Here is a 10,364-nt window from a genome sequence, read left to right on the forward strand (position 1 = left end):
CGTATTTATTAGTACTTTAGTTGCGAATCATATATTTAGTCGAGAAAGTACGAATAAACACGAGAAAATTATTCATGGCCGACAATTGAATTCCCCACGTTTCAAATAAAAATTGGCTCGGGTTATAATGCTCATCTCTGGTATTTTGCCATATAATTGAGGCAGTGAGAGCAACAACGGACTAACCCACATTTTTTTCAAAAGTGAGTTAGTAGCAATAACGTATTCCAATAGGCTCTAGTAATCATATCGATGGCTTAGTGCACACATATTGTATGTCCACTTTTTATGAAATTTGAGTTTTTATATGCAAGAAATAGTGCTTGACTGTTTCTTTATGCTGCATAAAAATTACATTTTTATCTTTTTTATAAATTCATCAAAAATGATATTTTTGTTTATTGTATGTCCCTGAATTTATTATGCTGAGTGCACAAATGTTGTGTGTCCATGCCAGAGGATGAAAATAGTTTTGGAAAAATGTGACAATAAATAAAAAAATTTCTAAAGTCTTCCTATATCTACCGCGAATTACTTTTTTATTCCTGTTACTTTAAAAATAAATATAATATTGAAGTGAGATTATTTCCAGTATTATTCCTTTCATTCATTTTTATATAATATCATTCAGTATAGTATGTCCTCCTCTGTACTTGGTTACAATAGCATGTCCAACTTCCAAGCATTATTGTCGAGTTATTATTATAATTTTGCAGATTCTAACTTATACTACTAATTACATACTTTCAGTGATACCTATATTACAATAATGCAAAAAGTATTTATGTAATTATAAAGTACCATTGAATGTTTGAACCTGTTTTTCTCAAAAACGCTAAAAGTGGACATACAATATGTGTGCACTAATTGTAAGCCATCGATGTACAATAGGAAATTTTTTTTAATGTAGGTCAGTCCGTTGTTGTTCTAACTGCCTGAATTACTATGACATAAATACGACAGAGATTTCAAGTGATGTATATGTAACGGTAAAAGCGTTAATTTAGTAAATGTATACAATTCCCAGCAGTTCCTATGTCAATGTATGCCTAAAATGAATATAACCTAACCTACAATCGTCCGAAAATGCATACATTGCCTCCATCATGCTTTTATTGTGGCTCGTATATCCAGCTATCGCTTCAGTTTTGCTATGAATCCACGTTGGCAGTCCTCCCGAGTAGGCGCCATCTCGTATCTACTAATTCAACTAAATTTGTCACGTGACTTGCTCTGTATTATCGCCAATATGGCGGAATTCGTATTTGGGAGTGCAGACACGAGAATACGCTTTTCGTCCTTATATGAGCAGGTTTTGTGACTCAAACGATGACCAGAGCGCGCTGCACCGAACCTTCCTCTTTCGAATGAGACCTCGCCCAGCCCAAAATCTGCTCATATAAGGACGAAAAACGAAAAATCCCGAACCCATGTTTCGGGCCAGATTGTGTCGGTATACAGCGCGCTGCATTACCCGTGTCTACCCCCTTAAGACGATAGTTATAATTATTATGTAGAAGTGGTACGATGCACGTTCGATACGCGATCAAAGCCGTTCAATAACCGTTCGATACCCGTTCAAAGCCGTTCAATACCCGTTCAAAGTGACATGGTGTAGTTGAATGATGTGTCCAAAGAAGAATGGGAAGACGATGAGTTCGAAGAAGAAAAAAGAGAGGATGGCCCATCAATAATTCGAAGAAGATGTATGCATGGCAGGAGCGGATGGTCAGTGAAAATGCAGGTGAGCGGTACGTTACACGAACGCAACGATGAATAATTATTGCTATATGTTTTCGTATGTGTGATTATGGAATGTCTACGTGAAATCAGTTCTCTCATGCTACTGCATTGGTCAGGTCATACGTTACTACAAGAAACGTTTTAAAATTTATTGCATCTGAGTGGATTGCAGTTACATCGAAGACTATCGCATCAAAGTGTTATTGTAAGCGAGATCGCTTTGAAGGATATCGTCCGCCTTCCAATACACACGAAATACATCGATTAATACCGTAAGTTTCCATTGCCATATTTTTAGTGAATCGTTGTGTTAGTAACTTTGAGAATTATAAGAAAAATCGGTTTCAGATTATTTCATTGCCCATGAATTTGAAACGTCCGGCTACCGCTACGATCACCGCTGCTGTGGCAGTTATCCATTCATCCAGCCCGAAAATGTATGTGGCCTGTCGAAAAGTTGCGGTTCAAACCGAAGCAATTCGATGTGCAGAACTTTATGAGGCAGAAGCTAATCAGGATGGCGACATTTTTTAAAAAGTTTTTAAAAAATGCGATAATCCAATACACGACTACTTCGAGGATGATGAGGAATATTCAATGCATCGATATGAACAACAAACGTTTTTAGGCGATTTCGATGATGATGATAATGTACAAATAACTATATCTTGGAATAATCATGCGTATCATCCAAAGGGTGTGGCTTGGCGAAACCATCTTAAAATTCTCGAAGCTCGGGCATCACCGCAGTCCAGCGCTCGCTGGCAGCTTCGAACGCCGGACCGGTGCGGGAAGTGCCTTCTCGCATGTTTCGCGACATTCAATTTCTCTTACAAGCCTATCATTATATTTTCCTTAAATTGATTTCGTCCTATTGTTCACCTACACTACTTTGCTCTAGGTAGTTTTCATATTTATTTATTGCTTGCTCGGCTCGCCCAGGCGCGGCAGGTCGGCTTGGTGAGCTTGAGTCGGCGAGCCATGAGCGTTCTCAACGCACGTGGGTTCGGCAATTCGCGCGCAAAGGTCGCCGATTCACGTGCCGTCACATTACAGGTTTAGGCGCGCGTAAATAAATAAATATTAAAACTGAGGCGCGAGGAAGTCTACACGGAAGACTATTCCGTGCGATTGTTTTCAGATCAAATTCTAACGCGCAAAGAAGCGGGCGAGTAAACCGATGGTGTCTAGAGCAAAGTAGTGTAGGTGAACAATAGGACGAAATCAATCATAAGGGCGGAATCAATTTAAGGATAATATAATGATAGGCTTGTAAGAGAAATTGAATGTCGCGAAACATGCGAGAAGGCACTTCTCGCACCGGTCCGGCGTTCGAAGCTGCCAGCGAGCGCTGAACAGCGGTGATGCCCGAGCTTCGAGAATTTTAAGATGGTCGCTTTCAAATTAAAGTCGCAAAGAGCTATTCGAAATTTCCCGACTCAGGTAAGCGAGTCGAGCGCTCCGCTTTTATGGTCGGTTTACCACTCGCACTCCAGATTACTGTAACGAGGTATGAACACAATGTGTCGACTGGTCTCGTACCCGTCTCAATTTTAATGATTTTAGCTACGACAGGTTTGGTTCGATTTTTCGCCATCTGCGTATCAAAGCCACAATAGTGGCGTATCGTTTCAAAATATGATATTAACGTAAGTTTCGTTAAAAGTAGTGTAACGTCCCACGATTTTTCGCGCGTTTCCTATTCCAAATTCCACTAGTAAACCTCAAAATCACTCCACTAAAGTCTATCAAACTCAACTCCTACCCCATCTCCTCAATCACCGATCACCTTGATGTTGCACCTTAGCGGTCAACAACACAGGATGATCAATACAAACCTCCACCTCGCTGATGTACCTTAGCGGTCCCCATCACGAGATGATCGTTTCAAAACCCTCTTCGCCTATTCGTCTTACAAGGCACGAATCATTCCCTCCCAAAACAAATTCAAACAAGTCCCTCATTACAAATCCCTCTTAAATCGAGACCAAGTCTCAACCCCCTCTTTACGACTCATGAAGTCCAAGCCACTCTAACCCCTTTCCCGTAAAACACCCGAAATCCATTCGATGAGTTGAGTATCTCTATTACAAGTATAAAAACCCCAGAAACCTAATTACGACGCATTTGGCGTACGTGACATAAAATATCTCTATTAATAGCCATACCGTTTATAAAAACCCCGGAAGTCCTACTGCGTCTTAAACCGAAATGTGTCAAGGTCTTTACCGCGCGTACCCCACAATACTCCTGTGAAAGTACATAAATATGAGGTCCTGACAGGCCGAGTCCTCTTTCTTCGACAGAAATCACTCTTCGGTAGAAGTCTTACTTGAAAAGTATATCTTTAAAGTGTTAATATTAAACTCAGTGTTCGACGATCACCGTAAGCCATTTATATTACTTAACATTATTGTGCATATCACCACCATCCCATACTATTCAATTATTTCGTTTATAACTGCTTATCGCAATCTTACTATTCTATTATTTTGTTTATAACTGCTTATCGCAATCTTACTATTCAATTATTTCGTTTATAACTGCTTATCGCAATCTTATCATATTATTATTATTAACGATCATTATTAAACGACTTATATTGTATCTCATGTCCATATATATATATTAAATGTTATAAACATATTACAAATATTGTGCCAATGCTAAAAGCCCCCTCGCACGATTATAATAACCGATTAACGAAGTTAATAAATCGCTTTGTTTAAAATCTTGCTTCAAGTTATTTGTGTTCAACCATTAGTTACGAACGTACTAAGATACAAACCAACGAGTCGGCGAAACAGCTGATCGCGGATCGCGAACTCGAGAACAGTGACAGTGTTTACTAACATTCCCTTGCATAGCTGCACGTATAGACGAATTTCTCAAGAAATATTACGAGGAAACTTTTTGTGCCTATGCAACGGTAAATCTGATATTACGTAAACCAAAACAAAGTGCTAACGGGTGTTCCCCAAATACGCTCTAGCCTTTAAACTTCCCTGGTCGACTAGTGTGCTGGATTATAGATTCGCGCCTGGCGTTCCTCCCTGTAAAACGATTAGTGTGCTGGATTTTAGATTCGCGCCTGACGTTTCTTCCTCCCAAACCCTCAGAGTGAAGGATTTAAGATTCGCGCCTGACATCCCTCAAAACCGCAGAGTGCTGGATTTTAGATTCGCGCCTGTCTTTCTCCTTTCCTAATGTCATCGTTCCCAAAAGACTTCACCCGGGACGTGACAGTAGTCCGATTTAAATTTTTTTTTGTCAATTTAATCGGAAGAATGCAAGGAATCCATTGCTGCCATTTTCATATTGATACGATGAAAAATAAAGAAATTCCGTTATGGCGCTTCGTATAATAAATAACTCCGGGTTATTTATATTTGATTGGTTTCAAATAAAATTTCTGCCTATTATTAGGAGCCAATTTTTTATTTAAAATAATTTTATGCCCATCTCTGGTTCCAACTACTACTACTGCAAGGTGGGGAACGTACCCTTCAATGCGGCAGCCCGGTCTAGTCAAAATGCGCAGGCTGGATGCGCGTAATCATTATGTGGTCCCCTCTTCGAAGTGACAGAAAATGTAACCTATATGCTACATGACAATGAATGTTTATTGGCTATTTCATTCTTTTACGCTACATTTGTGAACGTTGTATGACTTAACATCCTTCCAAAATATTATTATTACGCCGCAACAGTATTTTTATGAAATCAGGTATAGCATATAGGTTATATTTTCTGTCAGTTTCGAGGAGGGACTACACAATAATCACGCGCATCCAGCCTACGCAATTTCATGTACCATTCCAAAAGATGACATAAACAGAAGTCACTACAGGTGTGGTGTATAATATCTAAAGGGTTAAAACATTCAGACATAAAAATTGTAGAAAAAATTCAAAGAATGCTAGAGAAACAGCGACACACCCCATTAGTTACCCCTTACTTCCGATCTGTGCATGCACTACATTAAGGATAAAATCGCAAAAAAGGAAACCAATTTGTGAAAGTAATGATACAGGGACAACTAGCCTATTGTTTATCGGCGCCATGAATTTTAAAAAGAGCATTATATAAAGTATTTAAATAAACAGTTTGCAAAGGCTTGTTGCAACAATTATGGTTAAATAATTGAAAAAAGAAAAATTAAGTAAATGTAAAATTTTGTAAAATTTCCATCATTAGAAGGGGATAATTTGTCCCCATCTTATGGCGCAAATTGCATTCCGTTATCTTTTGTAGTACACAAGTTATGCGAAAAATGCTCCAAATTCACCAACCCGGGCCACTAACGCGTCAGCGTGGTCTAATACCGCTGCTGGACCATTGCATACGTAGATAACGGGATCGGCGCGGTCGCACTCTTAAAATGGCTACCGTTTTCTAACCCGTCTGCTACGTCAAATTTAATATGCTCTGACCAAAGTCAAAAGCACCCTCTACTGGCACCTAAAAGACCCTGCACTTTTATCATTGGCTCATAGATGGCGGAAGTATCGGTGCATGGTTGTAGTGGCATGCGTCCGTGAGGTGGTGTTGCCATTTTACAAGTTCGCGCGGGCGCGGGTTGCAGCTTATAACGTTGACCCTGTACAAAGTGTACAAAGTAGTGTCACACCTGACCGCTTTCATGAATATTAATAGAATGAAAGTATAACGTTATAGGCTGAACCGAACAATTTTTATTTTGTTAAAACGTTAGTAGGTATTTAATTAAAGTATTTGGGAATAATACCATGTGCCGTGACCGGGCCCTGCGTTAGCTGGTGCGGTGGACGGGATGGTGGTGGTGGCGGCACTGTATTTACGGCTGCAAGCGGCAGCCAAACTTGCTGTCCTCCTCTGTTTTCTGCAAATGTGCAATTTGTTTTACATTGTTAATAGATTTAAAAATATCTAAGTAAAGTAACAATTTTAAGTGTTAAGAATTAATACCGTTTGCCACAGGCTGTTGGTGTGTGATTCTGCATGCTGCCTGCAGGATCGCAGCATCATTCGAGTTTGGAAAAATATATTTGAACAAATGTATATATAAAAAAATTATTTTATTTATTTAATTCTACTGTATGTTTGACGTTTTTAAACTTACCATCAAGAAGGGCGTCCCCCTGTTTTTTCTACAAAAATTAATAAATAATTAATTTACAAAAACGATCATCCAGTGTTTATAAAAGCGGCGTTTGATTGAAGAAAGCCATTCGTTAAGTAGCAGTGGACATAGACCGTAACTGTATAACAACTAATTCATCCAAAAAATATTAGTCACGTTGAAGCTTATTCTTACTCAGATGTGTTTCATATTTCTGATCGTTGGCGTTACAGGTTACAATATGCTTCAACGTGTCTGATATTTTCTTGTTGTATTACTTGTTATTATACACTTCCAGTCTAGGTCCACTGATAGTAAGCGTAGGCAAAGTGCCACTCTGCTTGAAGTATATGAATAATAGTAGAGTTTTTTTTTTATTACTTACAGTTGCTTCATCCGTCTCCATCTTCTCTGATGCCATGGTCAGCTACTTCTGTTTTCTATCTTTTCTGTGAAGCTGGCCTAGATGCCTTGGAAACATTCGACAAACCAATGTCGGAGCCATGGCCGTCTTATCGGTCATAATAATATAAAGGGTAGATGCACCATTTGTGGCTACTTTTAGGATTTCAGTGACTTTCATTGTGATTATCTTTAAAATTGTACTTCAAATCAGGAAACTAAAAGCTTTACTAAATTTTGCACTATCTTTACTATTAATGTCTAAGTTACCATTAACTAGAGAAATCGTTAAAGAATTAATAAAGTTAAAAAATATTAGAAATCCATTTTTTACCGTGGCACAAACGGTACATCTACCCTATCTCCTTCAAATTAGAGCATATACGACTAGCGCCACGAACGCAGCGGCTTTTTGACTTTTTCGTTAAACCGCGAAAGACTGATTTCAAGTCGTTTGGATTTCTGGTTATGGATTATATTTATTGTTTTTTGCTGCTTGTGTTGATTACGCGAATATTCGACGCCTTTGCCGAATCGTAAGCGTACTCTCTTTAATAACACGAGAACTTATATCGCGTTACTGTGCAGGTAATTAATGACTCTGTACATGTGAATTAAGTAACTAATGGTATATTTAAAGATGTAGTTAATACAGAGCAGTGGTCGATTGAGCTGTTGCCAGCTTGACTATTTTCTTCGATCTGACATTTTGCTTTCGTTGAGGCCTTACGAAGCCTTCAAACCCCTGCAGGGGTGTGTCTAAGCAAAAGATGCTAAATATCCTATTGGTTGAAGATGGTAGAGAAAACGGAAAGGGAAAGTACTCTTTCCAAGAAACCGATCGGACGGCGCGACGCCCTCTGTTTATTGTCGACCAGATAGCTCTCGACTCGGCCCAACGGTCCCTATTTTATGGAGACAGTTGTAAATAATCGGGTCCCAAGCGTTAGGCCCGAACAGGCAAACCATGTGCCAGCCACGTGCGGTGTGACGAAGCTTGAAGCTCGATAATAAACTGTTCGCGCTCAACATACCGCCCGCCTTGAAGGGTTACATTCAATAAGTATCTCCTGCAAGACATCCATCACATACCGCAGATCTAATTACTATCTAAAATGAACATACTAAAAACACAAACCAAAATCAAAATGCGTAAGCGCTAGCAATACATCAAACAATACTAAACAAGAACCTTAAGCATCTATACTTACAAGATAAAAAAAACACAATGTGACATTGCACACAGCATACACATGAACGACAAACCACACACAGACATAACTCGATGCCTAGGACATAACGCACGCAATTAAAACTAGTAATATAAAGAATGCGTGTAACGCGATTATTAATACATATGATGCGATTAACAGAAATACTGCGAAACGCTTAAACTCTATTCACTAGATAATTCAGTTCAATTCAACTCAGGCAATCAATCCAAATCAGGACTCTCAATGGGAAGCGGTGATAGTCTTTTCACACAGCGTTTGTACGTGCCCTGAGCTGTCTTAACTGTCACAACACGAACAACATTATCCTTGCCCGGATGGATGTCCACAATCCGACCAAGCTGCCAGTGAAGAGGTGGAGCGTTGTCCTCCCTGATAGTCACCAACATGCCCTTTCTAAAGTGAGCAACGCCCTTAAGATGCCATTTCTTCTTCGTATGAAGTACCTGCAGATACTCCTTCTGTGATCGAGTCCAAAAATGCTGCTTCACCTTCTGCACGTGTTGCCAAAAGAACAGCCTGTTGCTCGGCACATCTAGAAAATCACACTCCGGAAGATTGCACAACGAATCGCCAATGAGGAAGTGACCAGGAGACAAGGCAACAAGATCATTGGGATCAGAGGATAACGGAATCAAAGGACGTGAATTCAAAATGGCTTCTATCTCAATTATTAAGGTATTGAATTACTCATATGTGAACAATCCCTCACCAACCGTTCTATACAAATGTCCCTTAAATGACTTAACTGCAGCCTCCCACAGACCACCAAATTGTGGTGAACGTGGCGGAGAAAAATTCCATTGAATGTTTTCAGTGCTTAAAAAATGTCCCATCTTATTTGCATATTCTTCCGAAGCTAAGAAAGCACGAGTCTGCAAGATTTCGTTTCTTGCACCTACAAAATTAGTGCCATTGTCCGTATGAATATTCTGAGGTTTTCCCCTTCTAGCAAAGAACCGCCGTAATGCCGCCAGAAATGCTTCCGCAGTCAGATCCGTAACCAATTCTAAATGTACTGCCTTACTTGCGAAACAAACGAATACAGACACATAAGCCTTAACCTTCGAACGGTTGCGCAATTTCTTTTCTTTTATGAAGAAAGGACCACAAAAATCGATACCGATGTTCTGGAAAGGCCTCGTTTGTGTTACCCGGTTACCTGGTAAATTACCCATAATATAACTTGGTATCTTGGGATTCAATTTGCAGCAACGTATACAACCATGTATTAGCCTCTTAACTGCGTTTTTGCCGTCAATCGGCCAATAACCTTGTCTGACAGCATTGAGCGTGGCTTGTAAGCTTGAATGCCAATGCCGAATATGTTCGTGTCTAATTATAAGCTCAGTAATATGATGGGACCGTGGTAATAAAAGAGGGTGTTTTTGTGCATAACTTAACGGGGCATGCTTCAGCCTGCCGCCGACCCTAAGCAGATCGGCTTTATCTAAAAACGGGCTTAAATTACTTAACCTGCTTCCCTTGGGTAATCCGTGTAACTGTCGTAAACCCTCAATTTCCCTCGCGAATACCTCAGCCTGCACTTCGCGTAAAATTCTCCCGTGAGCTCTATGCATTTCCTGGGGTGTCAATTCACCACTGACTCTTTCTTTATTCTTTGCGTTATATACGAAACGAAATATATAGCCTACAACTCTAGTTAGCCTGGTGAATGATGAAAATCTTGCAAATATATCATTGTTCCTGTGCTCAATGACAAACGATAATATGTTCCGGCGTTCCGAAACATTGTCCACCGTGACATTACTAACTGGCCAGCAACTCTCGTCCTGAGAAAACCAATGAGGCCCCTTTAGCCAGACCTGGTTACCAACAAATTGCGCTGGTGATTGCCCTCGCGATATAAAATCTGCAGGATTATC

Source organism: Andrena cerasifolii, chromosome 3 (genome assembly GCF_050908995.1).
Source record: "Andrena cerasifolii isolate SP2316 chromosome 3, iyAndCera1_principal, whole genome shotgun sequence".
Taxonomy (NCBI): domain Eukaryota; kingdom Metazoa; phylum Arthropoda; class Insecta; order Hymenoptera; family Andrenidae; genus Andrena; species Andrena cerasifolii.